Below are 22660 nucleotides of genomic sequence, written 5' to 3'. Positions count from 1 at the left end.
AATGCATTCTCTCGAGGCACTCCTAAAAATGGAGAACATCGATATCTGTGCAGTAACTGAGACCTGGTTCAAAGCTCCAGAGAGCACCCCTGCAATACCAGGCTACAACTCTTACCACACTTTTTGGCCACCAAACCAGGACCGAAACACTAAAGGTGGAGGAGTGTCATTATTCACCAAGGATATTCACACCACCAAGCTAGTTGCCCAACACAATGCATCTGAAATTCTCCAGGTGCAACTAACACTAGGTAAGACAGCAATCCAAATTGTAGCTTGCTACAGATCCCCCACCCTACCCCAAGATTCTCACTACACCTTTCTAAACATGCTGGAAAATATTAAGATAGAACCAAACACCCTAACACTGGATGATTTTAACTACCCTGCCATTAACTGGGAAAACTACTCGTGTACCAACACCTTTTCTCAATGGTTCTTGGAATTCATAAATTCTAACGCCCTGGATCAACTAATCCATAGTCCCACCAGGGGCTCCAATATCCTAGACCTGGTAATTACCAACATGGGAAATCGATGCTCCACACCTATGGTCACCCCCTCGTTAGTCAGGTCTGACCATAAGCTAATCACCCTTAACATCCACATCCCACCCCCACCCCACCCCAGTAAGGAAACCTCCATAAAAAAACTTCTCCAAAGCTAACTTCATGCTACTCAAGTCAGAAGTGACAAACTTCATGACACCTATACAGATGGGAACTGAAAGTTCAACTGCTGAATCCTACACTAAGGGACTGTAAGAGCACACCCACTCATGCATGAATCGTGCCATCCAAAATAGAACCAAGATGCTCTCATCCAAAAAAGGAAGACAATCTGGTGGTCCCCTGCCAAAAACAAACTTTACAAAAAAAGGAAGAAACTGTTGCAGAAAAGAAGAAAATCCCAGGATGCAAAAAACTCCCTTACCAGCCTCAGTAAGAAACTGAGATCCCTCATAAAATCCTCCAAAGCTAGTTACGAAAATAAAATTGTCAAAGATTCCAAAGACAACCACAAGGCATTCTATAACTATGTCAAGAATCTAAATGGCAATGCTCAGATATTTGGGATGGCACGATTCATGCATGAGTGGATGTGCTCGTACAGTGCCTTAGTGTAGGATTCAGCAGTTGAACTTTCAGTTCCCGTCTGCATGGGTGTCATGAAGTTTGTCACTTCTGACTTGAGTAGCATGAAGTTAGCTTTGGAGAAGTTTTTTTATGGAGGTTTCCTTACTGGGGGGTGGGGGTGGGATGTGGATGTTAAGGGTGATTAGCTTATGGTCAGACCTGACTAACGAGGGGGTGACCATAGGTGTGGAGCATCGAGCTAAAACAGAATGGCATTAAATATACTGATCCCAATGATATTGCCAATATCCTGGCAGATCGATTCAGTGCCAACTTCACCCCCCTCTCACCCCCTAAATGGCCCATCTCAATACCGGAAGATTGCCAAATTCTGGTAATAATGGCCACACAGGTAAAAAATGCACTCTCCAAAGCTAAGAATACAGCATCCCTGGGACCAGATGACATCCCGGGCTGTGTACTACATGAACTACAATATGGACTGGCACCTCACCTAAGTGTCATGTTTAATCATAGCCTCACCTCAGGTTTCATGCCCACTGAGTAGCGCAGAGCTACAGTTATCCCACTCCACAAGGGGGAATCCACCTTGGATCCCGGAAACTACTGTCCCATCAGTCTGACAAGCCTTATCTGCAAGGCCATGGAGCGTATTATCATGCAACTTATAAACAAAGACATTGGCAACCTTCAAACACTGGACCCCACCCAGTTTGGGTTCATGAAGTGCCAATCTTGTCTCTTGAACCTGATTGACTTCTTCAAATCAGTCTCCAGAGCCATGGACAAGGGTAAGGTGGTCCACACAGCCTATCTAGACCTTGCCAAGGCTTTTGACACCATCCCTCACTCTGGAATCATAGATAAACTTACTAAGCTGGGCATTAATCCCTATGTCACCCAATGGGTTGCTAACTGGCTTACTGATAGAACCCACACTGTAAAAGTAGCCGACTCCAAATCCAGCTCCAGACAAGTGACAAGTGGAGTACCTCAGGGTTCAGTCCTGGGACCGCTCTTGTTTGGCATCTACTTCTCTGAAGTACAGGCCAACACTAAGAGACTTTGGCTAACAAAGTTCGCAGATGACTGCAAACTGGGAGCCATTATTGAATCTCCAAATGATGTGGATACTCTACAAAAGGGCTTTACAGAAACAGATGCATGGTACCAGAGCTATGGGCTCAAGCTCAATGCCAGGAAATGTATAGTTATCCCCTTTGAGAAAAAACATGTACCTGTGAATTACCATATAGGTGGCAGTACACTAAACACCGAAAGTGTGATAAGAGACTTAGGGACACAGGTGGACAGTGTACTCATCCCTCATTAGACCCATTATAGAATACAACGCCCCGTTTGGTATGTACCTGTCAAGACATCTGCAACAACTGGAAAGGCCGCAGAAATACCTCATTAAAAGAATCACAGGCCTAAAGCAGATGCCCTACGCTAACCGCCTTAAAAATCTCCAGCTATACTCTGCCGCATATCGTCTACTCAGAGGCGATCTCTGCTTAACATACAAGGCCATATCAAACCCAGAGCTGTTGGACATGCTACACTTAAAGAAATCCCAATCCCTCAGAACCACACGCTCCAGGGATCTAAACCTTGTCATCACAATAAACAAAACATGCTGGAGGGATAGGTTCCTGACCCAGAGACTCTCCAGACTCTGGAAAAGATTGCCCATACATGTCAAGCAGAGTGCCTCTTTGGTCCTCTTCAAAAGGAACCTTGACGATTGGATGGGAGAAAGGGAAATTCACCCTGGGGATCACGTCATTCGCCCTGCTAGACAGGGGTCCAGGGAAGTAAATAGTGTGGAAAGAAATAGCCAGGGAATTGTTATGGCTAGGCTTGTATAGGCCCTAGGGCTGATAGCCTAGTACCAACCTATGACCCCATGCTCTATTATTTTTTAAACAAGTACTCCGGTTCTGGTAAAACAGGTTGTAGAATACCGGAAGTACACCCTCAAGCTTGGTAAGGAGGCCTTGGAACGCAAAGTATAAAAGATGTTGTATGTTAGGAGATATTAAGTGCAACAACTTCCTGTGCTTCCAAAAACGTTACCCTTACGTAATCTCATGATAATCAAGACTAAAGATTACTGCATAAGAACCTACATACAAGCCAATGCTCAATGAGGTAAGGGCTTACCTTACCTAAAGATGTACTCTGTGCTGCTGCTTAAGATTCACTCTAAATGAAAATCGGTGGGAAGAGATGATTTCTGGAGCCAGCGACACTCAGTAAGACCAACAGAGATTGACTTACCATATTTGCTCGATGTCATATACGAGATCGGTCTCCAGCTTTCACAAGAAGAAATAATAAATAGGTGCTGATTTCGAGCATACTTTGTTTAACTTTTTATTTTAAGATTATTATGATAAATCCCACCTATGAAGCTAGCATTTTAGTATATTGGGATACAGGATGGGACCTGAACTGATCTCACCCTAACTCAGTAGAAGAATATATTTAAGACAACTTGGATTGATTCTCATTTTCCTGGTCTTTATTCTGTACTTTATCTTTTTCGTTTCTCTTTCTTTGAATGAAAATGCAAAAGGAGGAGTGATTACTCCGTAAACAATTAGTCCTAAATTTGACCTGCTGGGTGATAGCCTAGATACATCCTCTAGCACAGTATGACAGTAACGACTATATTCACTGCTCTGAATTTAATTATAAATTCTGGCTAGGAATTGCTCTTGTAGTATAGGTAGGAAATGCTGTAAATACAACTTACATGCTAACAAGCATCTATATGAGGAAAGTTCAACAAATATTCTTTTTTTTTTTTCTTTATGTAGTTGTGGCATAATTCACTATTAGGAGAATGTAGATACCTCAAGTAGGGTTAAGGATGGCTAATTTTGGGGTAATTTTAGGGATGCATAATAGTTTGAGAATTACTCAAGAGTTAGAAGGGTCAAATAAATTAACGTTCATAGGTTATACCCCCTATTTTGTTAAGACACTATATATTATTGGCTCAACCAGTAACCCTCACAGTCCAAGCTCTTTCAAACAAGGAGAGTAGGTGGTTAGGCACAAAGTTAGTTTTGAAAGAGTCAAGTGCTACTAAGCTAGGAGACATTTTTAGCCTACCTCTAAAAAAGAATCTAAGGGCCTAAAGACTAAATGAATACTTCAAAATAAAAATGGCAATACTTAAGTTTCAGTTTAAATTCTAAGAATGTGGACAATAGATTCGTGAAACATGAGAGGACTGCAGGATAAAAATAAGAGAAAATTGGTGCTACATTTATTATTCAAATCTGAAGCAAATTATATGTTTTATACAAGAAACACATATGTTTAAGGAAGACTGGAGGAGAGATGCTTACAGGAAATGGATAAAAACAACTATATCAGCTGGGGACAGTTCTAACTAGGGGAGTGGCTATTATAATTACAAAAATATTTTCAAGAATCAGTCATAGAGTATAACTCTGATTCAAATGGTAGATGGTGCTTCTTCACAGCCCTGAGCCCCTCTAAGGAAAAAACTACCTTATTTTTAAATATCTATGGCCTATGCCTAAGACAACAAAAATTTCATTTTAGAAATTTATAATTTATTGTGTACGTTTCCAGATTATTATCACATAAAAGGAGGAGACTGGAATGCAGTCATTGACCCAGGTCTTGATCGTCCCAGCAACCTAAACTCACACAACCGTCAAGTTTTGGTAGCTATAGTGGAACTTATCTCAGACTTTTCCCTCACTGATCCCATCCCATCTCATTTGGAGACTATGTTGAAAAGAACAATATTTACACATATTACTCTAAATGCTATAATTCCTGGTCTAAACTAGATTTCTTTCTTATTTCAGATTCTCTGATCAGAGGGGAAATAAAATATTCAACTGCACCCAGATATCTATTTGACCACTCAAAAATTACTCTGAAATTAAACTGGTCAGGCAAATCATTAAGAAAGGTTAATAGGTGTAACTGGTCTTTAAACAATAACTTACTATTTAAAACAGAAGTGATTCAAGAGATTACAGACATATTAACAGAGCTCGAGAATAATCTAGAGACCACTAACATTCCAATATGACATTCAATGGGCGGCTTGTAAAGCGAGGCTCAGAGGAGTACTAATCCAAAAAGCCTCTTATTTAAAAAAAAAAAAATGGGGAAAAAAGAGGCTAAGTTAATGGCAACACTTAAAGAGCTGGAAAAGAAGTTTCAGCAGAACCAAAATCCTGATTTAGAGAAATCAGTCCACAGTACTCAAAAATAACTATTTGAGCTACACTAGCACAACTACACACTTCAGGAGTTTAGATCCATTGCAAAGTACTCTGAGTGGGCGCAGATTCCGTCTAAAACTTTAACGAGAATAACAGAAAATAAACAGGAAGTTTCTAGGAAATCAGTGCTGCACTACCAAGACAAAATATCCAAATCAGATATACAAATTATAGAAATATTTCAACAAATGTACACTAAGACATACGGGATGGATACACAACAAACCCCTATACTTGAGATTGAGAGATTCTTTAAGAATCACACATCTCCTAAATTAAATGACAAACAGCGCTCCTCGCAGCTTCACTCACACTGCAAGAAATAATTGAAATAACACATAAATTAAAATTAAGCAAGGCTCCAGGTACGGGTGGGTATACACCAGAATTTTATAAAACTTTCAGTAAAAAACTGGCATTCATCCTTTTGAAGGTATATAATTATATCAAATTTAAAGGTATAACTGATCTTTATATAAACAACTGTAAAACAATATTTATCCCTAAAAATAACTTACATAAATCTAACCCGCAGAACTACAGGCCGATCTCTTTGATCAATATGGATATTAAAATGTTATCTTTACTGCTAGCTGAGAGACTTAAAAAAGTTATGTCCCTTATATGCCCAAAACAATTTGGTTTCCTGTCAAACAGACACACATGGGATAATACTTTAAACTTAGACTCTTGGGAACTTACTGTTAGCCACATTAAGGACCTCAAGCTCTCTAAACTGAAGTATCATGTTCTAATTACTATCTGTTCATTAATCAAGCTCAATATAAGCAAAGATTGTCTAGATCGCACCAAGCTCACTTGGAATGGCTTTAGAAACATGGCTATTAAATACATATCCTTTCAAAAACTTATTATAAGAAATATAAATAAACAAGCTTACCATCAGAAATTTTGGAAACTTCTCTTTGACCACATTCTTGAAGATCAGAAAGCGCTTTAAATATTTGTGTTGTAATACAGAATGGTGTATTAGAATACTGCACATTTCTTCTATATATACATTACAAAAATAGTCTTATACTTGTTTCCCATGTTTTACCTTCTTGTGTATTAATAGCACTTTGTAGATATTGTATATAGTTATTAGTATTAGACTTGATAGTGTTTAGTAGTTATATTGGCACAACGACTAATTTTCACTGATCTTTCAACTGTCATATTCTATTTTGTTTGTAGTTGTGTATAAATTAATAAAATTTTTATTGGAGAAAAAAAAAGAAATTCACCTAATGCAGTAACAATTCTGCCTTCTCTTCTCTATGATACCTGCTTTGCCTGAAACTTTGTAATTGCTACCAGCCAGCCAGGCATTGAACTATTTTAACCCTGTGTTCCATTGTGCACTACAATTTAGTAGTTCTGGCACCCTTTACAAATGTACATTGAACTGTTACTGGGGTGGAGTTATTTACAAATCAGATCAGATCAGCTTTAGAGAAATAAATAAATAAGGGTTTCTTTACACATGATAAAATTCTCAAATTAAGTGAATAATCTGTGAAAGTCCTCTGTGAACAAATAGTTATGTGCTATATATGTTCAAGGTATAAAAAGGTGAGGAGGATCCCAGATTTGTCGTAGATCGCTTCTTTTGCTGGCATGGGAAGCCTCTTACATTATTAATGTCTCCTGCATTGCATCAGTTGTAAAATTATTTGACTGGGATGAGAGTTGGCTGGGAGGTTTTAAAATATACTCTCTTGGTTAAATGTATACATATATTTTTTGCTGTTGCTTAACAATTCATGTGTTGTATTTTGAACTGAAATAGACAGATTATCATGTTGACGCTGGCTGTACTGAGGAAGAGGCCCTACAGATGGGGGCTTAAGGTTAATACTGAGTCATTAACCTTCCTGTTTGAGTCTTGTGCTGTGTGTACTGTATTTTAGTGAATGGGTAATACTGTGTGCATGAGGCTTTTCCTGCAGAATACTTACTGTAGGATTGAAACTGTCTTGCTAGTGGATTTTTCCTGCAAATGGTTTAGGTTGTTAGCATTATTAAGTGAACCAAACTGCAGTACTTTAAAGATGTCTGCAGGTGTGCTGTGCTGAGAGGAACTTTAATCTGGTGCTTTGGGGATTGGAAATAGTGTAGCACACTAGGTTTGTAGCATTTGTTACAATCCAGTCTGGTATATGTCCAGCAGCTGATGCTCCTCTATGTCGGACTAGGTGGATTACAGAATAGGCAAGGTTGTGTGCTATAGAAAACTTACTGTAGGCTATGCTTGACCTTGCCAGAGGCTGTTTGTTGTGAGTGGTTGAGATTGTTAACTTTGTTAAGTGAACCAAAGCCACAGCTCCAAACAGCTTACCACTGTATTCAGAGTAAACGTTTGGTGGTTTGGGGTCCTCACCAGACACCAAACATTTACTCTTAATACAGTGGGCTGCCAACTGTTCAGAATTTTTCTGGACAGTCTAGAATTAAGGCACACTGTCACTGACAATGAAGAACACAAGAATATGGTAGCAGTTATAAAGTTTCAGGCAAAGCAGGTATCATAGAGAAGAGAAGACAGCATTGCTATTGCATCAGGTGAATTTCTTGTGAACAAGAGATGTAATGCAGTAGGCTGATGACAGTGATACCAACCCAGCCTCATACCTGATCAGCAGCTGACATTCCTCTAGCATAGCTCTAAATATCTTTATTCAAGAATTAGTAGAAAACACATCTGACACAGATATCCTTCAGAAGGGTCTCACAGAAACGGATAACTGGTGCCAGAGCCATGGCCTAAAGTTAAATGCCAAAAAATGCATAGTCATACCCTTCGGGAAAAACAAGGTTACCCCTAGCTACCAAATAGGTGGCAATCCACTGAGCACAGAAGAAGTTATCAGGGACCTGGGGACCCAGGTTGACAGCAGTCTGTCATTCGACACCCATGTAGCTAAAGTAGTTAGGAAGACCTTCTGCATTGCCCACCTTATCATGAAGGGATTCTCATCTAGATCAAGGGAGGTCATAGTCTCCCTATACTCATCACTCATCAGACCAATGATTGAGTACAATGCCCCATTCGGAATGTATCTGACCCGACACTTGCAGCAGCTGGAGAGGCCACAAAAGTTCCTCACCAAAAGGATAAAGGGTCTCAAACATCTGTCCTATGCTGCCCGACTGAAAGAACTCCAGCTCTATTCAGTCGCTTACCGCTTGCTCAGAGGTGACCTTTGCCTAACATACAAGGCGATGTCAAACCCCGATTTGATGAATATGCTGCACCTCAAAAAATCTAGATCCGTCAGAGCCACAAGGGCGGGAGACTTAAACCTCGACACGGCTATTAATAGGACGTGCTGGAGGGATAGATTCATCACCCAAAGACTCCCTATGCTGTGGAATAAAATCCCGGTATATGTGAGGCAGAGCACCTCGCTGGCCTTGTTCAAGAGAAATCTTGACCAATGGATGGGAGATCGCAGATATACCCCAGGGATTACCTCAGTGTCACTGCTTGACAGAGGCACAGCAAAATAATGGGTATAGTTCCCCATACTAAAGGGGTGGCGTAAGCCACAAAACTATGGGCTAGGCTTGTAAATGCCCTCGGGCAGATAGCCTAGTATGAACCTATGAACCTATGAACCTAATTCTGAGCAAAGATAAAAATAATGGGGGAACAAAGGTCCAAAATCAAGGATGATTTGTAAATGTTACCGTAATTCACTTAAAAAGGTAATATATCAACAGATTTTGCATCAATATCTATTTCCTGAAAAATAAGAAGTATGAAGCTCTATTGGCTGGCATTACTGACTGAATGTAACACTAAACACAGGTCAAAAGTATGAGGCAAAGTCAGGGACAGTTGATAGGTATGTCCACTAGGTCTGAGTGGGTGAATAAATAAAACCTGCACTTTGTAGTGTACTTATTGTATGCTTGGATATAGATTGGCCATGTGCTGTTTACTGCAAAAGGTTTAGGTTATTAACACAGTTAAGCGAACCAAGACCAGAGTACCAAACAGCTGCCCATACCAGTCAAAGAGGAAGGACAAGTGTCCTGTGCTGTATGTGTGAAGTTTGATGTGAGTACACCTTAGTAAGACTGATTACTGTGACATGATAAATATACACCTTAGTAAGACTGATTACTGTGACGTGGTACATGTACACCTTAGTACGACTGATTACTGTGACGTGGCACATGTACACCATAGTAAGGCTGATTACTGTGACGTGGCACATGTACACCTTAGTAAGACTGATTACTGTGACGTGGTAGATGTACACCTTAGTAAGACTGATTACTGCGACATGGCACATGTACACCTTAGTAAGTCTAATTACTGTGATGTGGTACGTCTCCTGCATTGCATCTCATACTTGAAAAGAGCTGTGATATAACACCCCAAACAGGAGGCTGCACTACAGCATTGTGTTGTGGATAAGAATACAACCGCGGGTTGACTAATTATGTATTGAGTAACCATGCACTGGCTTGAAGGTAGTAAATCATTTGGGGGTGGGGCAGCATAAATGTCTGCAAATGAGGGGCATCAGTAAGGGAGGGAGAAACCTTAGGAGTATAATTTGAAAAATCCTAATTATACCACTACCCATTATAAATATTTTCCATACTTTCTGAATGCTGCTCAAGCTGTCCTCTACACTGGTAACATTTTACTACTTCTTGAAATTTTCATAACTTGTATTTGATTTGATATAGCTAGAATTCTAGACTCAGTTGCTAGCATATACAAGCCCTGTGGAATTAACTGCATACAGGTGTAGTTTCACCTTTTCTAAAGCTATTGCTATTTTGTGATTCAAATACAGTTAATAATGTATTCAATGCCTAAACTAAGTCCAAAATGATAGTTTCTCCTTTCTATACTTTTAATTTGACAGCTTTTAAATAATCTTGAATGTCACTGGAATCATTGTCCCATTCCTTTTCTTAACACCAACCAAAAATTCTACCAAATAGTATGACTTAAGAGCATCCACAGTATAATGTCATGTGTTTTCCCATTATCATTTATTAGGAAATTATCTCCTATGTCCTAATTAAACAGTTCCTTCAGATATTTAAATTTTACCACGTGAGAGAATTCTACTAATTCTAATTAATATGTGGCAATTAGTCATTCTGAAAGAAAGAACACTGAAATCAGACAAATAACACAAAATCATGTTAACAGAATCAATCTTTGTAGTCAAATCACTGGAAGTATAAATTCTGTAGATATATGTTTAAGTTTCAAGAAATGAGTAGCAAGTGAAAAACAAGGTGCCCGTTCTGCAGAATTATTTAACTCATTACAGCCTAGTGATGCCTACAGGTATTTTTGCAGCTACATCCTACTGATACCTGTAGGTATTTGGATTAACAACTCCAAAACCATGCTACATGCAAAGTATTAGAAGATTTCAACTTAAAGTGTACATGATGGCAAACAACGCGATATTGAATATTATTTGTATACCATTTGTTTGTATTGTAATAATTTTCATATTATATTATATTATATATTATATATATATATATTATATAGTATTACGAAAATGCTACTGCTAGTATGTGTGTTTGAAAGGTTACTGAGATATCATAGCTCTTTAAACAACATTACAAAATTAATATTTGCTGTGTTTTAATGTGGCTTATAAAATTGATATTAAGAACTAGAAGAAAGTGAATGGAACACTACTTTGCCCTGAATTGTCTGCTGCTAACAGTTTTCTAGTAACTATTTATTTATTTCGTATTGTTTACTGGGAGGGTCCAGCCTGGCAGCAGGTTGAACCTTATCAGTGGAGGCTTTGGGAGAAAAGCTCCAACATAAATACATTAAGAGTAGAAATACTAACAACTGGATATAAGAGCACATGACAGTAAGAAAATCCATATATTTTATGACAATAAGCATAGATAAGCATTCACATTCTAAAGCAATAAGCCTACAGTGTGCAGTCATTAAAAATAAGATATAAACATTTGTTGGAACTCTGAGAAGATAAGTTAATTTTTTAAAAGATTCAGGTCAAACCTACTGGAAGTTAGAGCACAGACTCAAAAGAGTTACATTGGAGGGAAAGGGTTAAATATTTTAGATGCAGTTCTTCACAGCCTTAGCAGAAGATGATAGTCTTTTAGTACTGGAACCTTTTTTTTTACCTAAATTACATCTAAATTACCGACCCCATTCCCCAACATGCACACACACAAAAGTCTGTATAGCTTTTTTACGTTATTTGATAAAATATGTAATTTTTTTTCACATATTTAGCTCCATGTCCCACAATCCAATACACACTGTATTGGTAGATAGTGTTTTTTTTTTAATATTTAGTAGTTATATTTAATGGTGATTCAGTCAAATGTGTTTTCAGTTGTGTTTGACCACTTGTGATTCAGTCAAATCAGTATTCAATCAAATGACACAGACCCCCTCCTGACTAACATACCTAGCCCAAGATTAACTAATTAGCTAACTAACAAGCCATCTACTATGACATGCATGTGCACAGAATGAAAAAGACTGGAACAATGCAATATAAAGGAATAAATTATGCATACCTATTAAAAATAAACCAAACATTAACAAAAATAAACTATATAAAAAGATTTGCTCTACTAAAAACCTGTCTTTATCATACATATGTTCTAACTGTTTACTTAAAGCTTGAAGAAAAATGATTCCTTATTGGCGTATTATGAAATCTATCCCCTCTCCATTACTTATTACTGTAATACTTCTTTTGAATTGCCGTCCTACTGCGATCAACCTATTCTAAGAAAAACAAATTGATTATGCAACATTAAATATCAAATCTTGCATAACCTTTCACATTTTCCTTTCTTCCTTCTTTCATCAACCCTCCACTGAGTTCTCCCTCCATCTTCCTCTCTCCTACCAAGCAAATTACAGATACAACTTTAATATACAAATAATATTGTTCCCATTACTATATTGCATTCATTATGTACATTGCAGGTGCACCAGTCTGTATGACAGATGTAATGAATGTCAACATATGTTGATTTAAAATGAAAAACAGACATGCATACTTCATCTGCAGACTCTGAAAATAGGTACAGAAGTCCTTGAAAAATGAGTATATCTAGTCAAAAACCTGGATATCTAAGTAGCATAAAATCTGAATAACAAATAGCATACAACTCTTTCTAATTCCATTACAAATGTGGGATAGTAGTCAGAATCACATGATTAAAAACAGTGACAGAAAGATGGAAAATGATAGGAACATATAAGCACATTATCAAACAGACAATATAAAATCTGGACACTTTAATGAAGTGCATTAGAAAATTCTCCCACACAAAGTAATTTATTTTTGATTCTGAAAAAAGGGGAGATGTAAGATGTGTGTCCTCTTCCTTTAAATTATATTGTATATTAGTCATACAGTATGGTTTTCTGTGTGAATGACAGCTTCAAAAATCATATATGATGAGGGGGATTTAAAACATTTTGTGAAGGGATAAATCAAGCCAGAAAATTGTGATATACTTCCAAAAAATAGGTACATCATGCGAGGGAGTATATCAGACCTGGATATGGGTATGTTCCTCCAAAATAGGGATGTCTGAGAGGTTTGCTGCACACTATCACATGACTGAGAAACAAACATAAGACACTTTATGTAAAATGTAAAAAGTGACTAAAAATTCATAGATTCATAGACATTTCAAGGCAACTTAGTCTTAGGTCCATTCACACACCCTGTCAGTACCCACCTTCAGGTCATATCACCTTTCTCAATGAGGGCCAGACAGTCCTGGCATAAATTTGTGGAGACCCATCCAGTTTCTGTTGGAAGTACTTTGCTGTGAAGGAAAGGTTAGTTTGCTTTTATTTTTTGTATTACTGTATTGCCTTTCTATATTTTGAATACTGTAGTTTGTTTTCTTTACCTTGTGTTTTGCTTGCATTCTGTTTTAACAGCATATTAAAACTTCAAATGTGACCACAGCTCTCTCTGTTCTGAGTCAGGCAGAATTTTTCCCACCCTCCCACTCATTTAATTTGTCTTGTTAAATACCACTGTCTTTCTAGTTGCCCGCCTCTTATGTTAATCTGACCATATATCTCATTTCTCTCTACTTTCACTGGCTTATGCGAGTAATCACAAAATCATCATTTTTGAAATCCCACCCCTTCAATTATTTAAATTTATTGGCCATCCTACAGTATTTCATAGTACCAAAATACAAAAGTGACCACCCCTTTCAATCCATCTTGCTGTTTTAAGAATAGTAACTCTCCACTAAACCTTAACTTTTTAAACAGGTAAAACTCAAGTTACCTACTTTCACATCTAACTTCTCTAGTGCACACTGCAGAGTGCATTCTTTTCAATCTTACCTTTAAGCATCCCTGTGACTAGCACTTTCTCTAATACCTGCTGGAAAGCACTAGGAAGCCTTAAACTCATACAAACACTGAACTCTCCTTGTTAACAAGGAGAAATTAATAGTAGGCACTAAACAGCCTATAATTGCAAAGTACCTTGCTAAGGAAACAGCTCCTATACTTTACAAAGGAAAAAAAGAGCCCCAAACCAGGCATGTCCAAGGGTCAGCTTCCGGTGATTTCTCCTGTCCACCTGGTGAATCTGGGCATACTGGGGCAATGCAGCAATTGCCTCATGTACACAGACAACCCTCTCCTCCTACCACCCAACACTACAACCTGTGAGAGATGCACTTACATAGCCAAAATGGAAGCAAAGCTCTCCACCCAAGATTGCGCTAAACAGTCAAGAGGAGAAGGTTAACACCCACACTACACCTCAAGCAACACATAGCCCTTCTAAACCCGCACCACCAACACCCACATATAGCAACACTAAATCCACATATGCAGAGGCCCTTAACTGTAACCTGCCCAAGCAACAAAGACCTCTGAAGCTGAAACGCAAACAAACACCAATCACAACCAACGTGTCACATAGTTCACAACACCAGTGTGCCACCCAGCAACAGCCCCTAAGGCAAGACAATGTACCTAACACTTTAGTCATAGGTGACTCTATAGTCTGGCACACTGATGTCCCTCTCACCAGGTTGAATAAGGAGAAAATTACAGTCAGCTGCCTGTCGGGTGCCAGGATCCGCCACATAACGCATGCACTCAAGTCACTCCACAACAAGTACAAATATGACTCTGTCACTGTCCATGTTGGAGTGAATGACTTGAGACGTACCTCCTTGGACTACATGAAAAGAGACATGGAAGAGCTCTCGGATCATGCGGCCCAGGCAGGTATGACCCTAGCCCTGAGTAACATCCTGCCTTCACCCAGAATTATACCACAATATAAGGATAAAATGATTGACTTCAACAATTGGCTAAGCTTATGGTGTCATTCAAAGGGGATCCAGTATCTGTCTGCCTGGGATGACATGATTGACAGACCACGATGCTTTGCCAGAGATGGTCTGCACCTGTCGCCCCTGGGATTCAGGTTACTGGCTAAGGCTCTTGCCACCCCTATAGTGCCTTTTTTAGGCAAACTTCAAAGGACAAAACCACCACCGTAACAGGTACAATGCAAAATCTGAAGGTAATGCTACTCAATGCTAGAAGTCTAAACCTCAAAATGCACTCTCTCGAGGCACTCCTAAAAATGGAGAACATCGATATCTGTGCAGTAACTGAGACCTGGTTCAAGGCTCCAGAGAGCACCCCTGCAATACCAGGCTACAACTCTTACCACACTTTTCGGCCACCAAACCAGGACAGAAACACTAACGGTGGAGGAGTGTCAATATTCACCAAGGATATTCACACCACCAGGCTAGTTGGCCAACACAATGTGTCTGAAATTCTCCAAGTGCAACTAACACTAGGTAAGACTGCAATCCAAATTGTAGATTGCTACAGATCCCCCACCATACCCCAAGATTCTCACTACACCTTTCTAAACATACTGGAAAATATTAAGATAGAACCAAACACCCTAATACTGGGTGATTTTAACTACCCTGCTATTAACTGGGAAAACTACTCATGTCCCAACACCTTTGCGCAACGGTTCTTGGAATTCATAAATTCCAACGCCCTGGATCAACTAATCCATAGTCCCACCAGGGGCTCCAATATCCTAGACCTGGTCATTACCAACATGGGAAATCAATGCTCCATACCTATGGTCACCCCCTCGTTAGTCAGATCTGACCATAAGCTAATCACCCTTAACATCCACATCCCACCCCCACCCCCAGTAAAGAAACCACCATAAAAAACTTCTCCAAAGCCAACTTCATGCTACTCAAGTCAGAAGTGACAAACTTCATGACACCTATGCAGACGGGAACTGAAAGTTCAACTGCTGAATCCTACACTAAGGCACTGTACGAGCACATCCACTCATGCATGATTCATGCCATCCCAAATAGAACCAAAATGCTTTCATCCAAAAAAAGGAAGCCAATCTGGTGGTCCCCTGCCATAAACAAACTTTACAACAAAAGGAAGAAACTTTTGCAAAAAAGAGGAAAATCCCAGGATGCAAAAAACTCCCTTACTAGCCTCAGTAAGAAACTGAGATGCCTCATAAAATCCTCCAAAGCTAGTTACGAAAATAAAATTGCCAAAGATTCCAAAGACAACCACAAAGCATTCTATAACTATGTCAAGAATCTAAATGGCAATGCTCAGATCTGCTCTGAGCTAAAACAGAATGGCATTAAATATCCTGGCAGATCGATTCAGTGCCAACTTCACCCCCCTCTCACCCCCTAAATGGCCCATCTCAATACTGGAAGATTGCCAAATTCCAGTAATAACGGCCACACAGGTACAAAACGCACTCTCTAAAGCCAAGAATACAGCATCCATGGGACCAGATGACATCCCGGGCTGTGTACTACATGAACTACAATATGTACTGGCACCTCACCTAAGTGTCATGCTTAATCATAGCCTCACCTCAGGTTTCGTGCCCACTGAGTGGCGCAGAGCTACAGTTATCCCAATCCACAAGGGGGGAGCCACCTTGGATCCCGGAAACTACCGCCCCATCAGTCTGACAAGCCTTATCTGCAAGGCCATGGAGCGTATTATCATGGAACTTATAAACAAAGACATTGGCAACCTTCAAACACTGGACCCCACCCAGTTTGGGTTTGTGAAGGGCCGATCTTGTCTCCTGAACCTGATTGACTTCTTTGAATCAGTCTCCAGAGCCATGGATAAGGGTAAGGTGGTCCACACAGCCTATCTAGACCTTGCCAAGGCCTTTGACACCACCCCCACTCTGGAATCATAGATAAACTTACTAAGTTGGGCATTAATCCCTATGTCACCCAATGGGTTGCTAAATGGCTTACTGATAGAACCCACACTGTAAAAGTAGCCGACTCCAAATCCAGCTCCAGACAAGTGACAAGTGGAGTACCTCAGGGTTCAGTCCTGGGGCCACTCTTGTTTGGCATCTACTTCTCTGAAGTACAGGTCAACACTAAGGGACTCTGGCTAACAAAGTCTGCAGGTGACTGCAAACTGGGAGCCATTATTGAATCCCCAAATGATGTGGATACTCTACAAAAGGGCCTTACAGAAACAGATGCTTGGTGCCAGAGCCATGGGCTCAAGCTCAATGCCAAGAAATGTATTGTTATCTCCTTTGGGAAAAAACATGTATCCATGAATTACCATATAAGTGGCAGTACACTAAACACAGAAAGTGTGATAAGAGACTTAGGGACACAGGTGGACAGTGGTCTCACCTTCGATAACCACATCATCACAACAGTCAGGAAATCCTTCTATGTGGCACACCTCATCACGAAGGGCTTTTCATCCAGAAAAAAGGAGGTCATTGTCCCACTGTACTCATCCCTCATTAGACCCATTATAGAATACAACGCCCCATTTGGTATGTACCTCTCAAGACATCTGCAACAACTGGAAAGGCCTCAGAAATACCTCACTAAAAGAATCACAGGCCTAAAGCAGATGCCCCACGCTGACCGCCTTAAAAACTCCAGCTATACTCTGTCACATATCGTCTACTCAGAGGTGATCTCTGCTTAACATACAAGGCCATGTCAAACCCAGAGCTGTTGGACATGCTACACTTAAAGAAATCCCAATCCCTCAGAGCTACACGCTCCAGGGATCTAAACCTTGTCATCACAATAAACAAAACATGCTGGAGGGATAGGCTCCTGACCCAGAGACTCCCCAGACTCTGGAATAGATTGCCCATACATGTCAAGCAGAGTGCCTCTTTGGACCTCTTCAAGAGGAACCTTGACGATTGGATGGGAGAAAGGAAATTCACCCCAGGGATCATGTCAGTCGCCCTGCTAGACAGGGGTCCAGGAAAGTAAATAATGTGGGAAGAAATAGCCAGGGAATTGTTATGGCTAGGCTTGTATAGGCCCTAGGGCTGACAGCCTAGTACCAACCTATGAACCTAAGTAAACTAGTGAATCACTCAGTTTAACCTGGAGGGAAGGTGTGTTCCAGAGTCTGGGAGGTGCAGTGTGATAAACTTGGCTGTGTGGGTCTATATTACGTTGTTGGACCTTTAAATGTTTGAACATCATATGGTCGACACCATATGATCGAACATTTAAAAGCTTGAACGTTTCAATGGAGATCTCCGTACAGTGTGGAATGGGAAGATTTCCATTTTCTGCACTGCAGTGCGATCTCGGAGTTGGTATATTTAAAGAGCGGGGGGTGTAGGGGGTGCAGGGGGCTTGCCTCCCTGCTTAAACCGTTCAGGTAAGTTTTTTTGTTTGGTTTAGTTATTTTTTTTTACATTTTTGAACTTTTAAAAGTTTGATCATATGGTGTCAATCATATGACATTCGAACTTTTAAAAGTTCGATTATGTAATATAGACACGGCTGTGTTGTGTTTACTTGTTTGTTAAGATTTAGGTCCTTGTTTCTGGTATTAATTGAAGTATTAAGGGACATTGCTTTAGCCTCTCCTGGTAGCTCAAGGTCTTTAGGTCTGTGATGATCTTTATTTTAAACAAAAAAATATCTTTATTAAATTATCATGCATGACAGATGCAATTTTTCATTTGTATAAATCAAAAACAAAACACATTAACACAATTATAGTTGCAAACATTTATGCATCATAAACTCTGTTGAGGCAACTGTAGTTGCAAACACTATACATCACTTATAATATATCCAGTCAGGGTCTATATTAGAATGCCAAAACCTCACTTACGCGAATCCCGAAAGGCCGGCACATACACAGCGAACCGCAAGAACACTGAACGTCCTTAAGCGCAAATTCAAAATATCGAATTGCCATAGTTGGCCAACTCCACCGCCCACTACGTAATGCCCATCCAAAGAAAATAAATATGAATGTATTACTATATATGCACTTGCCTTAAACCGCACCCTAACCCTAAGGTCAGTAACTATTGCACATTTACGTTAGGGAGCTATACCAGATAAGGGAATCTCCTACTGACATTTTACCTCACTAAACATGGTGTGGACAACTATGGCGATTTTGTACTTTGAATTTCACACTTAAGGACGTTCGGTGCTCATGTGGTTCACTGTTTATGTGTTGGCCTTTCAGAATTCGCATAAGTGAGGTTTCATTATTCTAATATAGACCCATCCAGTCATTGTCAATTACGTATTACTTAGGTCGTTAAAAATCCTGCCTTCTTTTAAACCTCGTTCCTCCTCTGCATATACTGCTCTCACAATTCCCATTTTCTTCCTATACAGTTTGCTCCTTCCCTTTTCTAAAGATCCCAATTCCAGTTGGTCTATTACCATATTCACCACTTCTAGTAAAGTTGGTTTAGAATTTGATTTCCATTTTCTAGTAAATTGATTTTTTGGCAGGCACCATAAATAGACTCAGCAAGGCCTTACTATGTATTCTATATTATAGCTCAAAAAGATAATTTCCTTAGTCACACCAGTTTGCTCACAAAGTATGCCTGACAGAGCAGTCTGCAGGGAATCTTTAAAGTCTGCCAACTCATTACACTCCCAGAAAATATATTCCGTTACCTCTTTCTTCCCCATCACACCTCCATCATTTGCTGTCTACATGAGGAAACATTCCTTGGAGTCTACCTGGGGTATAAAAATACCCATGTAAACACTTCAAAGCAAAGATCCTAAATCTTCTAGACTTCGTTGCATATTTGGGATATACACATATATCTCCCCATTGTCTCTTTGTGAGTTATCCAATCTCTCTTCCCAATCCTTTCTAAGATCCTCTAACTGATTCCTATAGTTGTCATGCAATATTTTATATGACGTACCAATAATTCCTTTTTTTAACAGCAGCCTCTGTTCTAGGTTCTACTAAAAACTGTATTAGTGTTAGTCTTTCATTTAGGACCTTCCTAGTTCTCTCTGTTTGCCTATATTCTGATATCAATCCTTGACAGGGAAGGCAATCTCTAACCTGCAGTTCAAATACATTCTTGGCATCTCCCCATTCTATTACCTTTCCCCATCTAGTTATTTGCTCCCAATACCTTGGATCCTTCACTAGTTTTCTCAAATAAATCCCAGCCCTCTATTGCCTGTTGTCTGTATCCTAATTGCAATAATCCCTATCGGCAGAATCTCTTTTCTCTATTCCCATGCAGGATTATTTCTAAAAAAACTTTCTGCTAATTTATCAATATAATATTCTGTATGACTACTGTCGTTCTCCTTAAGGGTCTGCCTCCAAAATCTCAGTCTCTCCTCGTTTCCTGAGCTTCTCCCCTGTATCATTATCACCCCTTTCCACTTTGAATTATAGTTTTCTGCTTGTGCTATGCATAAGAGCCTTAACTGTGTTGCTCTAAAATACCCCTTCAAATTCTGTAATCCTAGTCCGCACTGTTCTATTCAAAGAATCAGCTTATCTCACTTGACTCATGCCATCCTCCCCTCCCAGATAAAACCCTTCAGCTCTTTAATTGCTATCCACAACTTCTCCTCTGGTTGACAAAAATATACCTGACCTGTGTATAAAATTAAAGGGACTAAAAACATTTAAATGCTTGTATCTTACTATCCATATCCAACTCTTGTAACAAAGCTTTCAATTTCTCATTTTTTAAATTATCTTATGTTTAGTCTCCTCATAAATATCCTTAGTTGTCACAACATCAAACATTTTTAATTCACACTCCTAAATACTTCATTTTATCATGTCCCCATAAATATGGATATTGCTGGACCAATCATTGTGTGGGTACATAATATACCACTATTGCCTTTGTTTTAGCTTCTTAATTTTTTATTCTGAGAAGATTTGAAACTGTCTTAAATGTTCCACAGCACTGTAATGTCCCTTTCTGGTTTTGTCAGGTATAAAATAATATCATTTGCAAAAAGATACAGCTTTTCTTGACTACCATACCAATTATATCCTTGAATTTCTGAGTCCCTTATTTTCTTTGCCAATGGTTCTAAATATAATTTTCTTACATTCTGCTTCACTCTGGATCATCAGTCTTCTGTTAATGTTATTAAATGTTTGCCTCCCCTCCAGAAAACCACACTGATCCACATATCAATTTTGGCATCACTTTTCCCATTCTTTTAGCCATTATAAACAAACACTTTAGCCAATGGATCTTTAGCTTCTTTAGGTATTACAACTACGACCTCTTTCTTCCAGGATATTCGTAATTCTCCTCCACTTAAAATAATGTTAAACAAAACCTTCCAGATCTTTATCAGTTTTTTTCACTCCTAGCTTCCAAACTTCCACAGGAATACAATTTATTACTGGGGACTTTCCTGTAGATTGGTTATACATCACCATTTTTATCGTATCTCCTCCTATCCTGTTAGTAATTGAGCATCATCTACCTCTAACCCTGGCATATTTAATTATTCCATACACATTTCCATTTGTACCTTTTCTTGCTTTCCATATTTCTCTGCTTTATACAGACTCATAAAATATTTCAAGTACTTCTACAGGATTTTTTTGTCATCTCCCTTGTTATAGGCTCCCTACGCTTGGTGATAGCTCTTTCGACTTTCTGTTGCTTGAGTCGTTGTGCTAAAAGTTTTTGTCCTCTAGAGTTATTATCAAAAACAAGTGCTTGCCAACAATCTTTCTAAACTCATGCGTATTATCGAGGTAATCGCTTATTTTCTGTTTTCCATTCTGCAGTTGTTCCTCTTCTTGTTCTGTGGGATTTCCCTATTTTGCAATACTTAAACATTTGTCAGTCCCTCAAAATAATTCTTGTTACTTCTTAACCATATCTCCATTTCCTTTATTTCTACTATATTTTAAACTCCACTTTGATTTGATCAAACTCCCTACCTATATTTTCAGAAGAAATGTCTGTCCTCTCTAATAGTTCCTGAATAATTTCCAAAGCCCATTCCTTAAATTCCTTTCTTTCCAAGGATAGATGGGAAAGTGCCAGTGTCTCATTTTTATTTCATTACCTTTTGTTTTTATTTTAGTTGTTAATGGTGCATGATCTGAAATAGTTATTGGGTGCTTTTCAAGACCTTCAATTAAGTGCACGTTCCTGTGAAATATAAATTCTATCCAGCCTAGCCCAGTTTTTTTATTGGTGGACAATAATACATAAATTCACTCCAGACTCCAAGTACTAAATTCACATCTTCCATGCCAAACATTTTCATAAATTTATTCAACAATCTACCCTCCTTTGTTATATTTTCCCTTCTGGGCCCCCAGACACATCTTCACTATTGCAAACCAAATTCCATTCCCCACCTAAAAGTAATATTTCTTGCTGAAAGCTGATTATTTTTTCCAGAATTTTCTTAAGCTCCATTACAGCAGTTTTAGATGGACTATAACTACATGCCAGTGTAAGCCTCCTCCCTTGCCAGTAGCCCCTTAGTACTACAAATCTGCCATTATTATCTTTTTTTTTTTCACTTCCATCACTGTTGGAGCTCCTCTTGCAATTAATATAAGTACTCCTCTTCTTCTTTGCCCCAGGAATTCCACTAAATAACCATCTTGAAACCCTTTCTTTATCACATTCACAGGTTCAGTTCTTTCCAGGTATGTCTCATTTAGCATAGCTATTTGTACTCTAACATTTTTAATACAGTTTACTACTCTTTCTCTTTTGTATTTATCTGTGAGACCATTCAGATTTAAAAACATTACAAAAAGCATCATTTTCTTGTAGCGTTGTTGTTCTCACCTTTTATGTATAACTGTTTTTTTGTTAAATGTCTACTTCCAACTTTTATGTTACATGCATATACTGTTTGGCAGCTTGGCCTTTTATACAGTTGTTTCTTGTCATACCCATTTAAGCCCAT

At 39.0% G+C, this 22660-nt stretch overlaps 1 long non-coding RNA gene across 2 annotated transcripts in view; it reads right to left on the bottom strand.

Annotated features, from left to right (window-relative positions):
- The window catches only part of LOC122811172, a 1417861-nt gene that overhangs the window by 911523 nt on the left and 483678 nt on the right, over positions 1-22660 (bottom strand). Inside the window, exon 4 of one of the 2 annotated variants that reach the window (XR_006366220.1) lies at positions 13118-13207. The exons of the other annotated variant lie outside the window; for it this stretch is intronic. This is a non-coding gene — a long non-coding RNA (uncharacterized LOC122811172). The remainder of the gene's footprint in view (positions 1-13117; positions 13208-22660) is intronic. 2 annotated transcript variants of the gene reach the window in all.

Source organism: Protopterus annectens, chromosome 9.part0, assembly GCF_019279795.1.
Source record: "Protopterus annectens isolate FY-2018-M chromosome 9.part0, PAN1.0, whole genome shotgun sequence".
In the NCBI taxonomy this organism is placed as follows: domain Eukaryota; kingdom Metazoa; phylum Chordata; order Ceratodontiformes; family Protopteridae; genus Protopterus; species Protopterus annectens.
The sequence above is the reverse complement of the archived record's forward strand: the minus strand, read 5'-3'. Positions and strand labels throughout refer to the sequence as shown.